Source organism: Wyeomyia smithii, chromosome 2 (assembly GCF_029784165.1).
Source record: "Wyeomyia smithii strain HCP4-BCI-WySm-NY-G18 chromosome 2, ASM2978416v1, whole genome shotgun sequence".
Lineage (NCBI taxonomy): Eukaryota > Metazoa > Arthropoda > Insecta > Diptera > Culicidae > Wyeomyia > Wyeomyia smithii.
Genome location: NC_073695.1, coordinates 207,076,337 through 207,100,311, shown reverse-complemented (window position 1 = coordinate 207,100,311; position 23,975 = coordinate 207,076,337). Strand labels below are relative to the sequence as shown.

Sequence of the window (23,975 nt, the reverse complement as noted above, 5' to 3'; positions counted from 1 at the left end):
GCAGTCTCCCCTACACCTAAGAGATCGAGCCTGAACAATTATTGCGTTCCATCCATTCACACAAGTGTTGACCGGATTTCGCACAAACATTGTGCGAAAGCCATAACGCAATGGTCATCCAGCGAAAACAGTGAACAATGCGATTGTCGTAAGAGCGATATGAAACAGATTCAATGTTAAATCTTAGTCGAATTCTTAACGAGTCAGCTTCAGACACTCCGTCCGTTTATAGCTCTGTTATTTTAACCCGAATCAGCTCAGAATTCCCCGTAAAAATTTGCCTTTTTTCAACTTTGTAGCTATGATTACCATCTCTGTCAAGCGGCATCTGTTTGGGTTCATAAAAGTATTGCCAAATGATGGAAATCATTGAATTTCATTTTTAGCCGAGAAATATTCAATTTGTCAAATGATGCCATATGGCTGACTCGTGCTACCTAAACTGTTGAAGTTTCATATCATGCTTCAAATCTGCGGGATATCCAATTCGTGAGTGACAGCAGTCGTACCGAGGCTGAGGATGAAGGGCGAGGGTCACGAATGAGGAACTCATCGTGATCACCAACTCCTTAAAGCAAGGCACCGGGCCTGGGTGGAATCCTGAACCTGGCCATGAAGACGACCATAATAGATGCTCCGGGCTGTTCTGGGTAGTCATGTACAAGTGACTGGAAGACTGCCTCTCCCCAGAGACTGCGTAGACATCAGGCTAGCGCCAGCTGGAACTCCATAGCGCTCTACAAGATTTTGGAAAACTACTGCCGGAATCGAGTACTCGTCTACAACATGAAGGAGGGTCAGAAGTGCGTCCCAATCACCTCAAGGTTCCATCTTGGGCAATGACATGTACGACGGAGTGTTGAAGCTAAAATTCCCTGTAGGTGTTGTATCGTCGGCTTTGCGGACGACGGCGAGTCGATCAGAGAGGTCGAGTTGACGCCCACGCACTGAATATGCAAAGTCGAGGACCGGATGGACTCCAGGAAAGCGCAACAAAAGAAGGAGGTCACGGCTGTGAATAACCGTAAATAAGAGCAACATGCGGTGGTCAGAGTCGTAGACTGCACCTCATTACCTCAAAGCGATCTCTGAAACTCTTGGGGGTTACGGTTGACGACAAGCTTGCGTTCAAGAGTCACGTCAACTATGCCTATAAGAGCAACGCTATCTCGAATGATGTCTAATAGACCAGCGGTGTTCGGTAGCAAACGGTTACTTCTTGCAAGCGTGGTTACATCCATACTTAGGAATGGGTAGTATGATGAACTGGATTCAACCAATGCTTTCGAGCAGGAAGATCACAGCTGCATTGGGGGATACGTCTGTCACAGTTGAGGCAATAAAAGGGTGTCCTGAGGAAGGAGTCTCCACTGCTATGGTCACTGGTGGTAGACGCTCTTCTCACTAAGCTTTCGCAGCTAGGCTACAAAGTCATTGGTTACGCCGATGACGTAGTCCTTATTGTTGAGGGAAAATTTAATGCAATGCTTTCTAGTCGAATACAAACGGCCCTTAACACCGCCTCTCAGTTGTGCTGCGAAGGGTGTATACAATCACTCCTCTAATATTGAATAGGGTAAGACTGAGTTTCAGCAATGTCAACAAGTATCTTGGAATCATTCTGGATAAAAATTTTAATTGGACTGCACAACTAGATTACGTTACCAAGAAGGCAACTTCAACGATCTGGGCTTGCAGTACACTTTTCGGGGTTAAACTCACAATTAGCACTCTGGTCTTACATCACCATTGCTCGGTCACGTATAACCTACGCAGCTTTAGTATGGTGGCCTCAGGTAAATAAAACGACAGCTCAGGCAAAACTTAACAAAGTTCAACGACTGGCCTATCTTTCAAATATCAGTGCCCTGCGTTCAACGCCAACTACAGCCATGGAAGAGCCATTGATGACGCCGAGTCTTCTATCGGGCATCATCCGGTTCTACACGGATGGCTCTAAAATCGGGTCCCAGACTGGATCTACGGACCAGGTAGCAAGTCCACTATCTCTTTTAGAAAGTGGCCAACCGTTTTCAAGCAGAGGTGTAGATACGCAATATATATCTGTGTTACGATATGTCTGAAGCGCAATTATAGACATGCGAAAATCGGAATCTTTTCATACAGTCAGGCCTAGCGAGACAAGGATCTGCTCAGCAATTTATTGGACCGGTACCGTTTCTAGGTACATCCATATGCGCCAATAAAGGCGAACTAAGTACATGGGAAAAGCTAGAAATAGCATCTCATTGGCAACGTGCGCAAAGTTGTTAACCTGCTAAACAGTTTTCCATCTCAACCTTGCAGTTACCAAACGGATTGTCAGCCATCCCATGACTTGAGTTTTTTGAATAAGTTTCCTCGAATTAAGTATTAGTGAGTACCAAGAAAGACTAGTCTTTTGACCCGGAAACGGTAACTGACAAGTCACGGGTTGGATAACAGAATCTCACCCCGGCTTACGGTACGTTCTATGATTTCAACATTTTTCGTTTCAACTTGTTTTTTCTTTGTATGAGACGGAACCACTGCGACCATTATTTAATCTTTTGTGGGATTTTAGTTTTCCAGTACAACTTTCAACAAAAAAAAAAACAAATCAAAAACAAAAGAAATCTTACCTAGCCTTGATTAAAATTTCTTTCAAGTCAACACAACTTTTAAAACTAAGTTTTTGAAAAATAATTTGGGGAAAAAATAGTTATCGTTAAACGCAAGTAGGGTTTTAATTTGTTACACTTATAAGGGAGCTAGTATTAATGACTATTACTGAAACTGCAAGTTGTCAGTGGATGAACCCAATTATTATCATGTCTAGGAAGATTATATTAAAAAAATTTCTCCCTAGCCACTCATTCAACTAATTATATTTTGGGCGTTGCTGAAACCTGAATAATATTGAAAGAAAGTTCAACTTCGCAGAAAAATAATACGCCCATCCACACGTCAATACACAAAAGTGCCATATCATTCGACTGCCATCGCCATCATCGTTCCCGCATGCCTTTGATGGTTGCCATGATTCGAACGGTTTATTGGCCGAAATGACAATTAATAACGAAGCGCGTTCATGGTGACTGCGTGTGTTTCCGTTTCATGATTACTGTTCATCATGTGCCGTAAGTATGCTAAGAGCTCCAGCTCGAATGTCCACTTCATTCATCAGCATTTAAGGAGGAACTACTCGTCGAAGCACACGAATTGAAGAAAGTAGAAGAAACCGGACCAAGTTCCGTTAAAGTAAGCAACTGTTGTTAACTTCCATCATTGCTCACTACCAAGCCACTTTGTAGACAGCCAACAGCTGTTCTCTGATTCGCGTTTTATGTAGATTTTCTCTTGCTCTGTACTCTACTCTATATAAAATGGCATCTTTTGATTTAAGGCCCATGCAGTTGCTGCCAACGCGTGTGTCTATGTGTGACACAAGATGATGTTTTTTCGTGACCCTAATGGGAATGTTTCATGTGGTTGTTTGGATGCCGACACCGGAAATGAGCCAGACTGCTTGATTCACAACGTAGTCTTGGCGAGCCAATATTTTATAACGAAAGGATTTTTAACACGGGATGCTTATTGATGTATGAGAGAGAACACAGAAAGGTAGAAAACGATTTAAGTTCGATCTTGCCTTTGTTTCATTGGGTTCTACGCACACACCATACTCAAAAACGTTATCGATTCGAAACTGTTTCCCGCTAATTGATTCATGTCGTTATGATTGTGATAGTGACACTTCGTAAATCTTTGAGCATTTACAAAAAACAATTTCGACTCGCATACCATAACAAAATACGATATATGTTCCATACCCATGCCCACATGAATCTCAAATATCCATAGAAATGAGAAAATAATTCTTTTCTCTAATTCCAATTGACAGAGTATTCTACTAACAAAAATAGAAACGACCCAGCCAATAACAGAACTAAAGTGGCAAAATTTTACTACTAAAAAGAGGTATATCAATTAAGAACTCTATGTAAGTATGTATAACCAGCTGAATCGAATCCAGATACAGTCATATTTAACTCACTATTTGAAAGCTATATGCGAAATACTCGGAAATAGACTCAAGCTCGTTAATGATCTCTTAGTCCACTCTGATAAACTAGGAAGTATGTCCTCAACAAAGAAATTATCACGATGGCCAGAATAATAGGGAATGTTGCACAGTAACAATTTCATTCAATGTCGACCACAAAACTCATACGGAATCAAGCCAATTGATTTCTACGGTCGAGAAAAAAATGAATCGTAACTCGTATACTTAAACAACTAATTAAACGAGTTTGCCTCAAATTACCAGCTTATGCTTTTTTATTCCTTAGAGTTTAATTGATAGAATGTTTGTAGATAAGTGTAAGTTACTAATTGGTTATTGCTCCCTATAACATTAAAACATTTGCTTTAAAGAATTAAAGTGGAATGAATCAGAAAATTGAGCACGCAAGCTTCATGACTAATGGAGAACAGAAGCAGTAATTCTGAACATACGAAAATGTTTCAATTATCACCTCGCTGGTCCGTCAGCAACGTCGACTACTCGAGAATTTTCTGTTTTGGCAAGATTAGCGAACCCCGTCAGCATCGGCCATCGACTTCCAGATATAATATGTGCACTTCAAATTACCTCGTTCAAACACCTTTCATCTGCCCAAACGACGCCACGAAATCAACATTCCAACTGCCCCACAGGAGTCCCAAAAAGCGGTCAATGTTCTCCGTCGTTCTGCGTATTTGCACGCCCGAGGCTTGAGGAAAAAAATCGAGTTCATTCAACGCCAAGAATCGGTCGAAAGAGCCAGGGAACGTACGAGTAAATACATTCCTACCAACACCAGCAAATCGCGGGATCTCAAAACCGGAACGGACCCAACCGAGTAGAGGAGCTGGGAATAAGCGAAAAAACAACAACAAAACATTACAAACAATTTTGCCGACTGAGGGTCTAGGGGCGCCGGCTGGTAGAGGTGGCGCACGGAACGGCTCCCCAGTACTGACCCAACAAACAAAGAGGTTTAAATTCGTTTCGCTCGCGTACTCATTGCGAGAGACGATTGGGTTGCTCCCGCCGTTCCCCACGGGACTGTTCCCGATATGCTCGCTCCTGGTTCGGTTGTTGCTGGTTTTTTGCTGTTTTCATTTTGGAGAATGTTTACCAACAGACCTCACACGCGCTTAGCTTCTTCTAAATTCACAGCGCGGCCATGAAGCGGAATGCGTTAGTAATTCCAGTTTTACTGCGTTTTTCATTGTGTTGGAGATTGTTTACGGTCTGCTCTTTTTCTCTACCCATACCTAGACGCAGTCACGTTTGCACCGAAATCGAGTCGCGCTCAAAATAGTACCGGCGAATGAATCACATTGCAAACCGAAAACGAGAGATCAGTTTGCAATTTCTGTGGTAATTAAATGTTTTGAGTTACAGTCAATGCTAGTAATTTAATCAATTCACGTTTTCAGATCAAAGGTAATTAGCAGGTTTCACAAATAAAGCGATTATGGGTTAATACCCATGGAAACTTTGGCAATCACCGCAAACACTAACCCACGTACCGTGAACACAACATTTATGAGGAAGGTCAAAACCCAGACGGTTTTTATGCTTTAAAAACACATAAAACATAAATCGACCATGGAACTATATTCCGACGCAGTTGCAAGCTGTAACATATTTTTTCTGTAGCAAGTAGTTGAAAGGTGGGTAATTGTTATTGTCGGAAACACTAACAGCAGCAACAATAATTAAATCGGAGGTTTATTGGTTTATCTATGGCGTATTTTGTGGCACAATGATTGATCGCACTATAATACTGTCATTCTCGCACACGTTTGAATGAAAACAACATCCTCGTTCAGCTTTCAAACACTGCGTAATGGGACTTAGTAAACAAAATGTACATTGTTCTCCGCCTGATACGATAGGATGAATATTTATTACCGCTGGTCACTGTTTGAACGTGCTGACGCAGTTTAGAGGAAATAAAATCGATACACGAAGTGAAATTAATGGAAAAGATCATCTTTAAGCGAAAGCTAGCATGACGCATGATAACGTCAACACACATACAAATTTCTTTCGGCTATAGTTTGTTATAGGTATCTAGAAGACATTATGTGTTTTCTTTTGTATTAGCCGTTACTTTTTTTGGAATGAGCTGCATGTTTTCTGTCAAAAACCAGGTTTCGTGGATCATGTTTCTAGAAAGTTTCTAGTTCTATCAAAACACTACTTTCGAAAATTCCGACTTATTTGCCAGGGATAGATCAGGCATTGTCTTAATTTTGAATCAAGCAACACGTGAAAAAGGACAGTGTCAAATTTAAACAATTAAAAATTGGTTATTCCGACTAGAAGTCATAAAAATTGGTTATTTCGACTAGAAGTCATTTGAGAAGCGTTCATTTTGTCTATTCATTCACTTGTCGACTTGTACATGCTTAATTTAGCAACAAACAAGTCCAGTGACAGTGAAAGTGTCATCAAAAGGCAAGCCAAATGCTTAATAATGATAATAATGTGATATTTTTCAACACACTTTTGCTTGCAAGTTACAAACGTCGTAACTTGTACACATTTTTAGTAGGATCGTAGCGCTGGCCCCGCAATTGTCCTGTACACTTAACAGTTGGCTGCGAAGTCTGTGTATGATAAACAAAGGTCGAGTTCCGAATCGGAATGTAGCACCAAGGAAAAAAATTCCTTTTTTTTTTCTTCCCAGTGTTATTTATTTTTTACCCTCCCCTTAGCTAACTTTGATAACCGTGGACATAGAAACTTTTCAAAATTTGTATTAGCCTTATAAAATGAACTTTAAAAGGCTTCAGAATCAGCTAAATCAATAGTATCAGTGAAAGTCCAATGTAATTTAACCTTTATGACGTAACTAGCTGACCCGGCAAACTTCGTCCCGCCTATTTGAGTGTTTAATTAAATAATTTTAAACATTTCAAATTCATTGATTCCTTGCGATTTGTTTATGTCGTTTGAATTTGGGTGCATTCCAGTTTTTTTCGGTGTTTTCCAGAAAGTGAAAGTGGTCATCTTCGAATTCAAAATGGTGTCCAGGGTCAATGCTTGGCTTTTTTACATCATTCTGATTACGGACATATTCATATGTAGTAGTATTCTGTTATTTTCGGCTGTTTCCCAGAAGTTGCCATTTTGCAATTCAAACTGGTGTCTGAGGGCAATTTTTAGCTCCTTGCATCATTTTGGATCCGGTGACACTCATATTGGGTGGTATTTGGTCACTTCAGACTATTTTTCAGAAACCGTAAGACGCCATCTTGGATTTCAAAATGGCATTTGGAAACAATTTCTGGCCCCTGTGCGTCATTCTGGTTTAAGAAACACCCATATTGGGTGTTATTTGGTCATTTCCGGCTGTTTTCCATACACCGGAAGTCGCCATCTTACAATTCGAAATGTTGTCTGAGGTCGATTTGTGGCTTCAGTGCATCAAAACAATTCCGGAAATACCCATGTTGGGTGGTATTTGGTCATTTGCCGCCGTTTTTCAGAAACCGGAAGTCGCCATCTTGGATTTCGAAATGGTATTTGGAAGGGTGTCGAAACATTATGGACATGTTTGTTACACCTAAAAACATTCACTTGCCAAATTTGGTTATATTTGCTTGATTGGTTCTAGAGCTGTGCGAAATTTGAGTTTCATTTGTATGGGACCCCTCCCTTATAGAAGAGAGAGGGGTGTCAAATCATTATGGATATTTTTGTTACCTTTAAAAACATTCACCTACCAAATTTGGTTCTATTTACTTGGTTAGTTCTCGAGATGTGCAGAAATTTGTGTTTCATTTGTATGGGACCCCTCCCTTCCAGAAGAGAGAGCGGTCTCAAACTATCATAGGAACCTTTCTCGGCCTCCAAAACCCCTACATACAAATTTTCACGTCGATCGGTGCGGTAGTTTTCGAGCCTATATGGATTAGACAGACAGACAGACAGACAGACAGACCGGATTGCATTTTTATAGGTATAGGTAGATTAATTAATTAATTATTTATCTTGTAATGTTGTGTGCAAAGCAACGACCGCAAATTCGACGCAGAACATCATAAGGCCGGAACGTTTGCTAGAGATAAGTTCAAAGCAAACTTCTCCTTTTCAATAATTCTTTGAATGATAGTTGATAAGGTTATAACGGATATCTTGTATCAATATGTTTATGTCAATAACTTTCCATTTTTGGCTGTTTTCCATAAACCGGAAATCAACATCTTGGATTTAACGTCTAGAGTCGATTTCCGGGTATCATTTTGGTTACAAAAACAACTATATTGAGTGGTATTCGGTCATTTTTGGAATTCCGATATCGTCATCTTGAATTTCAAAATAGCGTCTGTGTTTATTTGCAATCTCTGGGTTTCATATCGAGTCCGAAATGATTATTTTTGGCTGTTTTCCAGCAACCCGACGAGTTACAGATTTTAAAATGGCGTCTGCAGTCGATTTTAGGCTTCTGTGCAATACCCATACTGGGTAGTATTTGGTAATTTCAGATAACCGGATATCGTCATTTTGAATTTCAAAAAGGCGTCTGGATTTGTTCTCCAGTCTCCGGGTATCATCTCGATGTCGGAATGAATATTTTTGACCATTCTCCTATAACCGGAATTTTTGGCCTATGGGCATCATCTTAATTACCGAAAAAGCCATTTTGGATGGTATTTGGTGATTGCTGGAAACCGGAAGTCACCACCTTGGATTTTGAAACAGCGTCTTGGGTTGATTTCAGGTTCGATTCCAGAAATATCCATATTGGATGGTGCTCGGTCATTATAAGTTGTTTTCCGGAAACCGGAAGTCATCATATTGGATTTGAAGATGGTCTGGAAAGCCGCTGGTTAACATTTTGATTTCAAAAACAACCATACTGTCTAGTATTTGGTTATTTTCGGTAACCGGAAATCGCCATCTAATATTTCTATACAGCGTCTGGATTTGATCTCAGGTCTCTGGGCATCATCTCGGATCTGGAATGACTATCCGGAAGTTTCCACTTCAAATTTCGAAAAGGCGTTAGAGGACGAATTTTGGCCTTTGTACATTATCTCGATTTCAGGTCTCTAGGCATTGTCTCGATTCCAAAAATAACCATAATGGATGGTATTCGGTAATTTCGCAATATTTTCTGTAAACTGGAAACCGGAACCGGATTTCAAAATGGTGTTTGGAGCCAATTTTCGGCCTCTAGGTATCATTTTGGTTCCAAAAATACCAAAATGAGTGGTATTTGATAACTTTCTGAAACTGGAAGTCGTCATATTGGATTTTAAAATGGCGTCTGGAATTGATTTCCCTTTTGCCACGCTAACGAAATATGTATAATTCAAAACGCATAAGCTACCATAGATTCTACATACCGAATTTAATGCTAATCGGTCCAGCAGTTTTAGCATGATCAAAGATATATATCGTTCATCCTCCTCTCATCCTTGCAACGCCTCTGAGACACAGAAAGGTCTAACATGACTCAGACTCAAAACCATCGGTATATAAATTTGCACGGTCATCGAGGAAAAGTTTTCACGTTCACCCCCCCCCCCTCCTAGCCTACGCTTATGAGATAGAGCAAAACTAATATTTTAGTGTTACTCTCCGTACTTGAAAACCCCAATGTACAAATATTCACGGTAATCGGTTCAACAGTTTTTGGGTCTATAGTAGGGTGTCCCAAAAAAAATCGATCTTGAAAAAGTCAAGGTGCTCAGCCCTAAATCGAAAGATAATGTTATTTATAGCATTTTTGTAGAACATTCCGACTTTCTAAAAAAATGTTTTCAGGTTGCCCAAACGTAATTTAAAAAAAAACTTTTTTAAGCTACAAACCCACTCTTTTGCACTTTTTTCAGTTCTTTTCGATTCCTAAATTTTTCCATATATTTTTTTATTTTTGTGGGGTTGTTTTTGAATATTTTGCATGGTTCAGTTCAGCATTGCATTCAGTTTTTCGACTCCCAGAGCCCATTGAACATGAAAAAAAAATTCTTTTTTCTAATAATTTTTAGATAAAATCCTTCAAAACACGAATAAAAAAATTTTTGATCGAGAACTGAAATTTTCGTTGCAAAGCGGGATTCACGACGAAAATTTACATAAAGAAAGACACTTGATATATTATCGGGGAGCTGAGATATTGGCATTTTTCTATGTGATGGAAAACTTTGCATTTTAAAAAATATGTTGAATAACTGTTTTATTTTGGGAGATAAAACATAACAGTGTTCACTTTTTTGTGATGTTCAATGGGCTCTGTGAGTCAAATTATTGAATGCGATGCTGAACCAAACCATGCAAAATATTCAAAAACAACCCCACAAAAATAAAAAAATATATGGAAAAATTTAAGATTCGAACAGATTTGAAAAAAGGGCAGAAGAGTGGTTTAGTAGCTTGAAAAAGTCATTTTTTCATATACCACGTTTGGGTAATATGAAAACGATTTTTTAGAAAGTCGAAATGTTCTACAAAAATGCTATAAATAACGTTATCTTTCAATTTAGGGCTGAGCACCTTGACTTTTTCAAGATCGATTTTTTTTGGGACAGCCTAGTCTATAGGGAGCAGACAGACGATAAAATAATAACACTAACCGACAGAACCGAAAAAATTGCTTCAGACCTTAAACTGTAAAAAAATTGAATGATTATAGCTTTTTAACCTTTTCTGTAATTTTTGGTACCCATGACCGCCTCAGAAGTGCGTTAAAAAACCACAGAACAATTTCTGGACGGGTTCGTCGTTTCTTCGTTTACTTACAAGAAGTCTCTGAAGACTTGACGCTCTTCCGAGGTAGCAAGGGTCACCAAAATTCGCAGGAGCGGTTAAAATGCTATAATTTTTCATTTTTCAAATTCTTGACATGCCCAGAGCTATGCTGGATGATTCTTGCAGGCTACTCCATTTTATACCCTCTCAGAAGCAGACATTTTCGCATAGGAAATCTGTCACGGGAAACGGGTGCTGAAAGGAATAAGCGCTAAACTCAAGGAGCAAGATGATGAGGATAATTTCTTAAATTATGAATAATTATTTCAAAACAATCAGATCAAAAAATAAAATAAAATCAAATAAGTCAAAGAGCACAATTACTATCGGATATTGCTTTTTATTCCAGGTTTTATCTATCAGTTTGTTAGTTACGCAAATTGGCCTTCTGCGTGGGGTATATAATACTTAATCCGGGGCGTTTTTCCCGGTTCATTCTTGAGCCTGCGATGTGGACATTTTTTATTTAATATATAAAATTTATTGTTTATGATAAGCTTAAGTTATTAACGTTCTTCCTTACGGAGTTTGGTACAATAATATTTTTTGGAAACCTTAGTTGGACTGGGAAAAAAGATTTTTTTTACGCTCTGTGCTAGAAATGTTTTCTGCTTTCAAAGATATCGATGTTTCAATAGATTTTAGTGTAAAAAACGCGCATCAAATTAACCTAGAAACTTTTATAGTATGAAATTAATTTTCATCAATGTCATCTCCTTTACAAATTCCATCTAACCCGCTTTCTGTGTTGAATTCAATCCATATAAAACCACAAAATCGTAGATACAAAAGTGTAAACAAAATTTACGCGGGAAAATACTCTACTGACGCTGACTGTTTACCACTCACCTCACCCCATAAGCGTCGTTTCATGCATCCAGAGATCAAACAAAGACCTCGAGCTGCGTTTCACAACGAGGCAAATATAAATATCAAGAAGGCCCGAAAGGAACAATCCGAAAGAAGTAAAAGAAAAAAAATCTAAATGAATAAGCAAGCATAAGCAGAGTAAAAAAACTTGTTCATTCGTGTTCTTTGCAGTGCTGTCTTGTTTACCCCGGCTCATTTGGGGCGCGTTTCGTATCGAAGGCCGAAAACATACTGACGCGTCTTGCGCTGCGGAGACGGTTCGCCTTGTCGTGGGTGAATGTACAGCCCCAAGTAGAGCTGTACGTTAACCGGCGGCAGAGCGAACCGTCTCCGCAGCGCAGGACGCTCCAGTATGTTTTCGGCCGAAGGTTTCGAAAGGAGGCGAGAGACTAGCTAGAGCACTGAAAACCCATACCATTACACCTTCACCCGGTGGATCAGTAACGGCGGAATGTTCCTGCGATCGTTGATGCCTACGGTGCCATGCCGGCCCGGCAGGCAACGTGGAGAAAGATCAAGTAAAAACAAAACTGGAAGAAAAATAAAAATAAAAACCGACAATCATCGTCATCGTCGATGAGAGATCATCGCTCTGGGGTAAATAGAGGCGTAAAGCGAGACAGTGACCGCTTGAATAGAAGGCTATGTACCTACGTACCTGCGCACGATATGCGCGAGTGGGTCTCGAGCTTCGAATCGATCGATCAATAAGTCCCGAGAGCGTCGCTGTAATGTGACTAATCCTATACAAAATCGAAGGAAATAATGACGGGCGGTCCGATGAGGAAATGTGTTTATCCGTGACCACACCGATCGCCTGATTCGTTATGTGGTCAACATTTAACTCTTTCATAGGATCACCGACCAGTCTTTCACCTGTTTGTGGTGTGAAACTTGTACATAGGTAAAGTGGTATCTTCTACTATGCATCTGTCCGTTCACCGAAGCTTCGAAGCGTTGGAAGAAACAGGTAATGTTTATGATGCCAGCGTTTTTTTATTACCACTACGATGATAATCGTTTTTTACTGTTGGCGCTTCAAGCTATCAGGAAATTGTTCTAATAAAGAAGTAAGCAGGTAAAAACGGAGGAAATGATGTCTGGGTGGAAGTTTCAAGCGCGATTAATAACAATAGTTTATGTACAAAATCGATAAACTAAATGGGCGTTTATCTTCTTATGTAGTAGTCATATTTTACCATGATCATTTCCTAAATAAACAGCAAATCAGTTGGCGGCAATTATGATCAAAACTCCCTTCCCCTTTAGTCATAACTCTTGGGAATAGCGCCAATAACAAAATTTCAATTAATTAAATATTTTTAAGGAGAAATTACAACATTCAAAGAAACAAAAAGCTCAGTAAAATTATGCGAGACAGACCACACGGCAAGATGAAAATGATCTATCATTTAAGCAATAATCGATGAGAATAAAACGAAATAAATTGTTTCAGCTCTGAAGACGCAAGACTTAATTACGGCTAAACGAAACTTAAGGACTGTCGAATGAAAAATCACATTTTTAGTCTGTAAATAACAAAGAGATTTTGACAACTTTACAACAAAAATGACATTATTTTCAACGTTTGTACTTTAGAGAAGCGATTAAATAGAACTGCATATCGACAGCATCCTGATAAATCAAGTGGAAAAAGGGTTTTCATTATAATTTATCTATTACTATAAGGATGTGCGTGTAGAGGATGAAAAACTTACTGTACAACTGCTGCATATAGAAGTGCACACAGAGGAAGACCCAATCAGGGGGAATCCTACGTGTAGCTGGATAAACATGAATAAAGTCCCATTGTGATTCGTAGTAATGTCTGCGGAAAAACGAAGTCAAATTGTACCATAACATTTTTATTGAACCCTTTTCTATTCCCCTCATAAAGATAAGTTGTATGAGACATACTAAATATCAACGAAACTACAGTCAAAACTACATCCGTAAACACGAAAACTCAGATGTCGGAGACGTGAAAGTTGCCATACCTAATGACAGATTTTTGCACACGTTCAAGTAAGCAACAATTGTTTATGAATTGTAAACTCAAAATTCAATACAAACAATTTATAAAATTATTTTTTACATAAAATTGCGTCGTGATTGATGGCAATAAATAATTTTTTGAGAGAAGGTTCAGGCTTTCTATTTGTGCAAATATTTGTGTCACAGACTCTGGCATTTCCAAAACATTCATTTGTATTCAAAAACTAGCCGCCAAACGATCCCTCGCGCTGAGAACGTCTCTGGCTGCACACACATCACTGCACAGCATTTAGCATGTGTCTGTCGAAATGGTTGCCTTTATTTCGTTTTCATACAACCGCCTTTCAATCATGCGCTAAGCTATAAGATTTTGCCGAAACCGTGTCGAGACGTAGCTGGTTTTGCAATTTGACCCGGGCCGGCTGCGTGATGTGTTTAAGCGAAAAAAAAACATAAGTTAAGAAACGGGAAAAGGTTTAACAACCGAACTCAAGGTTAGGGGGGAAGACGCACAAGACTGTAGTGCCAAACCGGCCGGCCGGTCTGCCGTTTGGTAGCAACCGGGTAGCGCACTCGGTGTGTTCGTGTTTGCGCTTTTAGAATTGGTTAATTTAGGCGAGGTCGATGGCTGTAAAAATTACGAAATGCGATGGAAGGCAGGCTATGGTATAGGTAGGTAGGTATATACAAGGGAACAACGAACTGGATTGTAAACCACATGCTACGAAATCGCACTAGCCAAAATTGGTTTTATCGGAGTAGCGTTGGTTGGGTGTAGCAACAAAGGATCAATCGTGATAGTAAAATTAAAGGAGTCTTTTAAAAATACGAAAACAGTCAATTAGATTGGATTATTACACCAGTTGTTATGTTTGAGCCAATTTCTACTTCTCCGGAAAACGATCATTTTTCAATTAAACAACTAGAACCTATGGAATGCTGAACGGAGATTTATCTATACATCTTTTTTGAAGATATTCTGCATTACGACTTCTGTTTCGGCGGAAATTAGAGGAATTGTTGTTTGTATACATTACACACCACACTGCTGCATTCGGTTTGTAGTGGAGTGTGTTTTCCGCTGGCAGCAATAAATTCTGTTGCCTCAGCTATAGCTCAAGCACCGACACATGATGTTTTGATACGGTGCTTTTTTAATATTTTTATTGCGAAACAGAGGAATAGGAAAATTACCGGTTTTCTGTCAGTGTTGGCAGCAAACGCGTACTTCCAAATGCTAGGAGATCGGATTCGAAGTTCTTGACTCTTTATTTTTTAATGAACTTGATGTGACATTAAAATTATTTTGTACTGTAAATAAAAACCAAAACCATCGTTGGATAGGTAAAACGTACGAAAATTCTGTGATATCAGCATTATTATTAACATTTTTCTGCCAAATAAAGTAGATTGAGAAAAAGTTTTAGGGCTTATTGGCTAATTTTTCCTAATGCAGACACCACGAAACGAAACGATTCCAGCAATAATATTTATTGGTATTTTTTTGGTCAATAGTTCCAATATCGCAGTAAAGGACTAACATACCTGTTTAGTAGACAACGAGCCATCTTTGAGTTCAGTTTTAGCGTATCATCAAAAATAATTATCAGCTTAAGTTCCCATTAAGTTTGTCTATTTTGAAAATAATTGAAAATACCCGTTGATTTTATAAAAGCGTGTCGTAAGTCGGAGTAGGCTTCGCTTATTCGAAGTGCGTTGGTTTCTCGGGATAAGTAATAGATAACAATTTAAACACTTGGAAACTTATGTCGAATTCGTTTTTACGGCAGGACTATACCGTCCCGGACTACATTATGCAGCTGAAAAAAAAAAACACTTTCCGAGCAGTTGCAATGGTGTGCGTAATACCAGAGGTCGCTGTCACTTTGGTTTGTTTTGGTCATTATCGCAATTGTCTTTTTGTCGCGTTTGGCTACTGTACGGATTCGGACGATGATGATTCCAAAAGCTTAAAAATTTCCTCCATTTCGCAAATGTTTTGACCAAATAAAATCCAACCTGATGTTTGACACGCGAAGAACGATAATTAAAGCAAACCGATATTGACGCATTTTTTTTTTGATTTTGACATATACGTGTGAGTGTTTCGGTGTCTTCAAAACTGCACTCTGTTTCTTTCGCGGACTGTCCGGGACAGAAAAAGGGTAGTCCGGGATAGTCCGGAAAATGAAAAATCACAGGAAGGTTGTGTGCAAAGCCACGACCGCAAGGTTGAAGTAGAATACTTTTACAAGAAAGATAATCCGGTTGCTTGCGTGTCAGTCGTTTTGAAATCGGATTTGTTTCGTATATACCGCTTGTTAAGCACAGTATCAACAACTCGTAATAAACATCACACTGCTGTGCATTTGCAGCAGCATCAAACCTCAGTTGCAGTTTAATAAATAATTCATTATGCTATTACAAAAACATTTAGTAGCCCTAAAAAAGGCCGATTGCTGCAATTGCAATTTTCATTCAATTATTGCATAAATGCTTGGTCAGATTGCATTGGCTTGGTCAGATTGCATTGCATAAATGCTTGGTCTGACATAATGAATTTTTCGAACGTTGTGGAATGATATAACTGGAAAAAAGTTGTGGCTAAATTATTTTCAGTTATACCATTCTACAACGTTCGAAAAATTTGATTTCGTATATCGTAATATTCATGTACGAAAAATATATCTCATTCATTTTGGAGCCGCCTTTATTTTCAGGTCCTACAGATTTTCTCAGTTTCGTAACACGGATGTACAAAAACGATTTCTTGTGGACATTCTGTCGAGCCGGACCGATAGAGCGACAAAATAGTATGTATTGTGTCGTGTTGTGCGGCTTGGAAGAAGAAAATGTTCCCGTCCCCGTGTCGCATGGAAGCAAATTGTTGCGTGATTGATATTGCCGATGGTAGACATGAGTATGAAGGTCGAAATTCTGCTGTGATGTTTAACCATAACCGCCTTCTTCAAGGCGTTACATCCTTGTTAATAAAGTGTTGTGAATTTTCTAAAACAGACTCAGCATCGTGAGCAGAACGTGCCGAACTTTTCTGTTTGAAATCGGATTTGTTTCGAACATACCGCTTGTTATGCACAGTATCAACAAATCGTAACAAACATCACACTGCTGTGCATTTGCAGTAGCATCAAACCTCAGTTGCAGTTTATTATTAACCATCCATGATGCTCTTCCAAAAACATTTAGTAGCCTTGAAAAAGGCCGATTGCTGCTATTGCAATTTTCATTCAATTATTGCATAAATGCTTCATGGTCAGATATACCCGCTACAACTGCTACGCTATTCGCAGCCATGCCACAGTTGTGGTCGCTATACGCTGCCATTGGTAACGCTGCCCCTGCATCAGCTGGCCCAGCTGCTTTCGATGCTGACACTCCCGCTGCAACTGCTACGCTAACCGTAGCCATGCCACAGTTGTGGCCGCTATACGTTGCCATTGGTATCCGCTGTCCCTGCATCAGCTGGCCCAGCTGCTATCGATGCTGAGATCAGCTGCAACTAGTGCGCTATCCATTGCTACGCCACAGCTGTGGCCGCTATCTGCTATCGCTGGTATCCACTGCACTGCTACTGCTACTGCTAAGAGATGACTGCTGTTGTCGCCGTCTAGAACTGTTATGAGCAGCTTCGGCTGAAACAAGGTCTTATATAGGCCAAAAAGCATATTTTCAATTGCAAGGTACATGATTCTGTCGACCGTGCTTGGGAAGCAATCATATAACGACCAATCAGAGGTCGAATTTTTCGTTTTGACAAGGCTTGACTATTTTCAATAGTACAGTAGTTTGAATAATAAAATTACAATTATCTTCATATGGGAAGAATCTTAGAAGATTTTCCAATCTATTGCTGCCAGAACGAAGGAAATCCATCGAATACTAACCGATTTATTAGCATTTGAAATTGGACATAATTTTCACTTTTTTTGGTTTCAGATTTTCATTTCACATCCCTATGTAGCCGAACCTCCTGAGAGAAGTATTCTACTTCAAAAAAAACAGCTATAGGGCAAAGTGTTGTCCGCGGGGTAGCTACACCGCAAAAACGAAAACGACATTAGAGAGCATAAATTCAAGGTATTTGAAAAGAAAAGTACTCGTCGCTCGCCTTCGTAATAAGTTAACGTGCGCGCAACATCGTTCGATTCCGTCTTCTACCACGGTGACACAACCCTTTCTTTCCATCGCGGTCGTGGAGATGCAAAGGTAAACTCGTTCGCCGATTATTGTACATTGAAAATGACGAACTAATGCCGAGTTACCATATACGTGGTTCTCTGTGCAACATCACTAGCTCAGATCCATCACGGAGGAGCAACTACCAAATGTGCGGTCGTCAAAAGCTCAAGCTCAAGCTCTACTTTTTATATTTTTTATTATAAATCCTCTAGTGTCTGAAAGCGATTAACTTGGGAATATTTCAGATAAGTTTTTTAAATATAAAATTATTAAGATTATAATACAAGTTTTTAATTTTATGTGAAAATTTTTGTGGAAATTTAGCAACAATGTCGCCAAGCGCCTAGCTCTTTTTTCAAGCGGAATAGAGGTGCCGGTGATGTAAAACAACAAAATTTCACTAGTTTTCAGACTTTGACATTAATTTTTTATACTGAAATTTCAACAATCTCTTATTCCTCAACACTTAGTTTTCCTTTAAAAAAAATCCTTTTAAAAGAAATACAATAAATAAATTAGAAAGTTTTTTGATTATTTAACCAAATGTTCAAAGATTCATAAATTTCTTTCTCCACATTTCTTCAAAAATATTGTTGATCATCCTGCTGCAGTTTTGCCATCGGTGTAAATTTATCGGCGCACCCAATTATCAACGTTCAAATGCGTACTAATTTTAACAATGATTGATGAAAGTACATACACATATGAAAAGCACTTTTCGTTGCAAAACTGTATTAATTTGAATAGACTAATAATTCAATAAATACTAGCAGACCCGGTAAACTCGTCGAATCGAGTATTGGATAGTTTACCTCAAAAGGCGAATCGTTTGAAAAAGCTGTTTAGTTTAGAATGAGAACATCCTCGCCCTTTTTTCGTGTTGGAGGTTATCCTCGCCCCTTGATTTGCCTGCGATGGAAAAAATCATTTCTGCGATTTGGAATACAATACAAATCTAGCCTGAGATGCGTTGACATCGTCGTCAGTATGCGAGTGAATAAGTATCGGTGTTGGTACACTTTCTCCACCTTCCTTCTTACGATATGTTTCTTATTGTGAGTGTACACCGCAATATTCACCGAACGAGCAATCCCGATCTATTCTTATTCATTCGGCTGATTATCGTGATTCTTTTGTCAAAAATCACAAGGGCTGTGTGCAGAGCCACAACTGCAAGGTTGACGTAGAACTACATAAGTCGTTTGTTACATTACTCGTATTGAATATTTTTAAAATGTTGTGCAAATGAGAAGTTGAAATGCTACCGGATGAAACAAACACTATGTGGCGCATGTGTGTATACAGATAGAGATAATTAACTTTTAATTATAGTGCAAAACAGAAAATATTAAATCTTCAATAATTTATTCGTTGTCCTCATAAGGACAGTTGTTGTTCAACTTAATATGTAATGTTCATCGCATATTTGTGCTACCGCAACAGTGGGGATTAAGGTACACGGACAACACGACAACACAGAGGAAAGCTGTTTTCACACTGAAACTAGACATGGTCGGCAGATTTTGACAATCAATCCACAAAAAAGGTTGTGTGTTGCCGAAATTCGGCCGAGCTGATGCTGCCGCTATCGTACAAAGATAATTTTTTACTAAGGGAAGTGCCGCTGCACCTACGGCTGAGGCCGTTACCACCACTACTACTACAGGTACCCGCTGCAACTAACGCTGCTGGTACCCGAAGATATTATCTCTTCAACTAGGTATTCAACCCTCTAGTGCCCAAATTAATTTACAGACGGACTTCTAAAAAATCACTCTAAATTTTTATAAACATTTTTATTAATTATTGATTGAAGCTATTTAGAGGTGTAACTGAAGACCGTCTAAAGGCGGCACTGGGCACTAGAGGGATAATTTTTTCTCAGAAGTAAAACAATGAAAAATGACGCGTGTAAACACATCCCGAACTAGTTTGCCACGTTAACGCTTCTATTCGTTTTTTGTATAATATCCTAAGGGAAGTGCCGGCTGCACCTACCGCTGAGGTTGTTATATCATTATTGTTACTGATTCCCGAAAATATTTACTCCTCAAATAAGTGTTTTAAATCTCCTCAAAAGGACAATTTGTTGTTTAATTTAATATCGGATATAATGGTGATCGCATTCTCAGTAGAACAATAGTTTGCATAATTAAACTAAAATTGTCTGCATTCGGGAGGATGCATAGAAGATTTTCCAGTCGATTGCTGCAAAAACGAAGGAATTACATCAAAAACTAACCGATTTATTAGCATTTGAAATTGGACATATTTTCACTTTTTCCGTTTAGATTTTCATTTTACATCCCCACGTAGCCGAACTTCCTGAGAGACGTAGTTCTACGTCAAAAAAGAGATATTGCGAGAGCAAGATCAATCAAACGAAAACCTCAACTAGTACTTCTTCACTGTCAATCGCTAACAGTTGTTTTGAGGAAATTTGTTTGGTTCTTACAAAAAATATCAAAAGTGTTGCGAGTGATAACTTCTATCTAACACTAATACACACGCTACAAATAATATGGTGGCCCTGAAAAAAATCAAAAGATGTATAGGGTCGATTGCTGGAATCTTCCCCATCAATGAAATACCCATATTGGGTGGTACTTAGTCATTTTAGGTTGTTTTGCAGAAACTTGGATTATAAAATGGCGTCTGGGGTCGATTTTGAGCTTCAAACCACTATAGAAGCATTTCCTATACACTAAAATCTTCACATGTCAATTTTGAATCCATTTGCTCTATTAATTCTCCAGTTGTACAGAAATTTGCGTTTTGTTTGCAGGGGCCCCATCTTTCAGAGGTGGGAGAGATGTCAAACCTCCATAGAAACATTTATCGTACCTAAAGACCTCCATTTGAGCTATTCAAATTTTCAAGTTATGCAGAAATTTGTGTTTCATTTGCATCTCACGTTTAAAGATGACGGAGGAGTGTCGAACCACCATAGGAATATTTCTTGCTTTTAAAAACCTCCACAGTCAGAATTTGGTTTCATTTGCTTGATCAGTTCTCGAGTTTTGCAAAAAAATATATTTTATTTGAATGGAAGCCGTCTTTACCAGACGGGTGAGGGGTATCGAACTATCGTAATAACCTTTCCCGACTCAAAAAAACCCTACATACAAATTTCACCCCGATCGATTCAGAAATTTTCAAGTCTCTAAGGATCAGACAAACAGACTGACAGAACTCCATTTTTATATGTTTAGGTTTAACATTATACGGCCTTTTTCATGATTATATTGGTTTGGGAAGTAGAATCTCTCAACTTACAGGCGAAAATAAGTTTTAAAAAATCACAGGAAGGTTGTGTGCAAAGCCACGACCGCAAGGTTGAAGTAGAATACTTTTACAAGAAAGATAATCCGGTTGCTTGCGTGTCAGTCGTTTTGAAATCGGATTTGTTTCGTATATACCGCTTGTTAAGCACAGTATCAACAACTCGTAATAAACATCACACTGCTGTGCATTTGCAGCAACATCAAACCTCAGTTGCAGTTTAATAAATAATTCATTATGCTATTACAAAAACATTTAGTAGCCCTAAAAAAGGCCGATTGCTGCAATTGCAATTTTCATTCAATTATTGCATAAATGCTTGGTCAGATTGCATTGGCTTGGTCAGATTGCATTGCATAAATGCTTGGTCTGACATAATAAATTTTTCGAACGTTGTGGAATGATATAACTGGAAAAAAGTTGTGGCTAAATTATTTTCAGTTATACCATTCTACAACGTTCGAAAAATTTGATTTCGTATATCGTAATATTCATGTACGAAAAATATATCTCATTCATTTTGGAGCCGCCTTTATTTTCAGGTCCTACAGATTTTCTCAGTTTCGTAACACGGATGTACAAAAACGATTTCTTGTGGACATTCTGTCGAGCCGGACCGATAGAGCGACAAAATAGTATGTATTGTGTCGTGTTGTGCGGCTTGGAAGAAGAAAATGTTCCCGTCCCCGTGTCGCATGGAAGCAAATTGTTGCGTGATTGATATTGCCGATGGTAGACATGAGTATGAAGGTCGAAATTCTGCTGTTATGTTTAACCATAACCGCCTTCTTCAAGGCGTTACATCCTTGTTAATAAAGTGTTGTGAATTTTCTAAAACAGACTCAGCATCGTGAGCAGAACGTGCCGAACTTTTCTGTTTGAAATCGGATTTGTTTCGAACATACCGCTTGTTATGCACAGTATCAACAAATCGTAACAAACATCACACTGCTGTGCATTTGCAGTAGCATCAAACCTCAGTTGCAGTTTATTATTAACCATTCATGATGCTCTTCCAAAAACATTTAGTAGCCTTGAAAAAGGCCGATTGCTGCTATTGCAATTTTCATTCAATTATTGCATAAATGCTTCATGGTCAGATATACCCGCTACAACTGCTACGCTATTCGCAGCCATGCCACAGTTGTGGTCGCTATACGCTGCCATTGGTAACGCTGCCCCTGCATCAGCTGGCCCAGCTGCTTTCGATGCTGACACTCCCGCTGCAACTGCTACGCTAACCGTAGCCATGCCACAGTTGTGGCCGCTATACGTTGCCATTGGTATCCGCTGTCCCTGCATCAGCTGGCCCAGCTGCTATCGATGCTGAGATCAGCTGCAACTAGTGCGCTATCCATTGCTACGCCACAGCTGTGGCCGCTATCTGCTATCGCTGGTATCCACTGCACTGCTACTGCTACTGCTAAGAGATGACTGCTGTTGTCGCCGTCTAGAACTGTTATGAGCAGCTTCGGCTGAAACAAGGTCTTATATAGGCCAAAAAGCATATTTTCAATTGCAAGGTACATGATTCTGTCGACCGTGCTTGGGAAGCAATCATATAACGACCAATCAGAGGTCGAATTTTTCGTTTTGACAAGGCTTGACTATTTTCAATAGTACAGTAGTTTGAATAATAAAATTACAATTATCTTCATATGAGAAGAATCTTAGAAGATTTTCCAATCTATTGCTGCCAGAACGAAGGAAATCCATCGAATACTAACCGATTTATTAGCATTTGAAATTGGACATAATTTTCACTTTTTTTGGTTTCAGATTTTCATTTCACATCCCTATGTAGCCGAACCTCCTGAGAGAAGTATTCTACTTCAAAAACAAAAATCTCAGGCCCATCGTAACATAATTTAACATGTCCAACAGTTACAACAAAGATAAAAACACCGGCAAAATTAAACACTCAGATAGTCTGGCATCCCTTCCGGAATAGGATTGCTCCTCTGTTTGTATACACCGAGCGAACGTGCGGTCCGCCTGGCTTGCCTATCGCATCAGTGCGCGATGGTTTCTGCTCGAATTCCGGGACTAGCTAAGCCGCAGTTGCGTGTTTACACCACGTGTGCCACGAGATGGAGGGGGGACGCATGGTGGCTGTTGTGACTTTTACGCTATCTACACACATATAGTTTTATGAATGGGTGCTTGAACTTAGAAATATTCAAGGTTACAGGAAGAGAGATAGAAAAAGTCGTCCGTGTGTGTATGTTCTTCGCGCGATCGCCCCGTCCAGCGGGCTAATGGACGGCCGGGTAGGTCCCTGTGGATGGGCCCGTACACAGTAGAGCGGCGAGTAATGTTGCTTGGAAAACCGATTTGTGTTTGGCATAAACTAAGCTAGGGTTACAGCTAAGAACGTATTATTAGTGCAATGGATACTGCTTGTTTATAATACGATACTACTCAGCAACACATGTTGAATTTCGTGATCAAGCAAATGATAGTTGTTCGATGCTTTTCCGGAATTACGTAGGGTAACGTTGTTCATAGCATGGTTACAAAAGATTAATCTGGATGATGCCACGTGATTATAGATTCGAATAAATCCATTTTGCGCAAAGAATCACGATAAAGTTTTATCGCACCTCACGGAAATCGTCACGATTTTTCACACCTTCATGCGTTTGTTTTGTTGTGTATGAAATAACCTTAATATTCTCAAACACAATTTTCACTCGTAAACATGTTGTTACATGAGTTTGCGATTGGACGAAACCAGTTTGGGGAGTTTCCAATGTTTTCGGGAGTAGTTATTGTAATTGAGTGTATTGAGCAGTGCCTTAGGCTATCAATGTTTATTCATGAGTAGATGAAT

General features: G+C 39.2%; 1 protein-coding gene and 1 long non-coding RNA gene across 5 annotated transcripts in view; one reads left to right on the top strand and one right to left on the bottom strand.

Annotated features, from left to right (window-relative positions):
- Positions 1-23,975, bottom strand: part of LOC129725819 (xaa-Pro dipeptidase) — a 207,087-nt gene that overhangs the window by 161,815 nt on the left and 21,297 nt on the right. The window lies entirely within an intron of this gene.
- Positions 4,863-5,703, top strand: LOC129725822 (uncharacterized). The gene is made up of 3 exons (XR_008728182.1): positions 4,863-5,224; positions 5,306-5,407; positions 5,467-5,703. It is a non-coding gene; the product is annotated as an uncharacterized LOC129725822 (long non-coding RNA).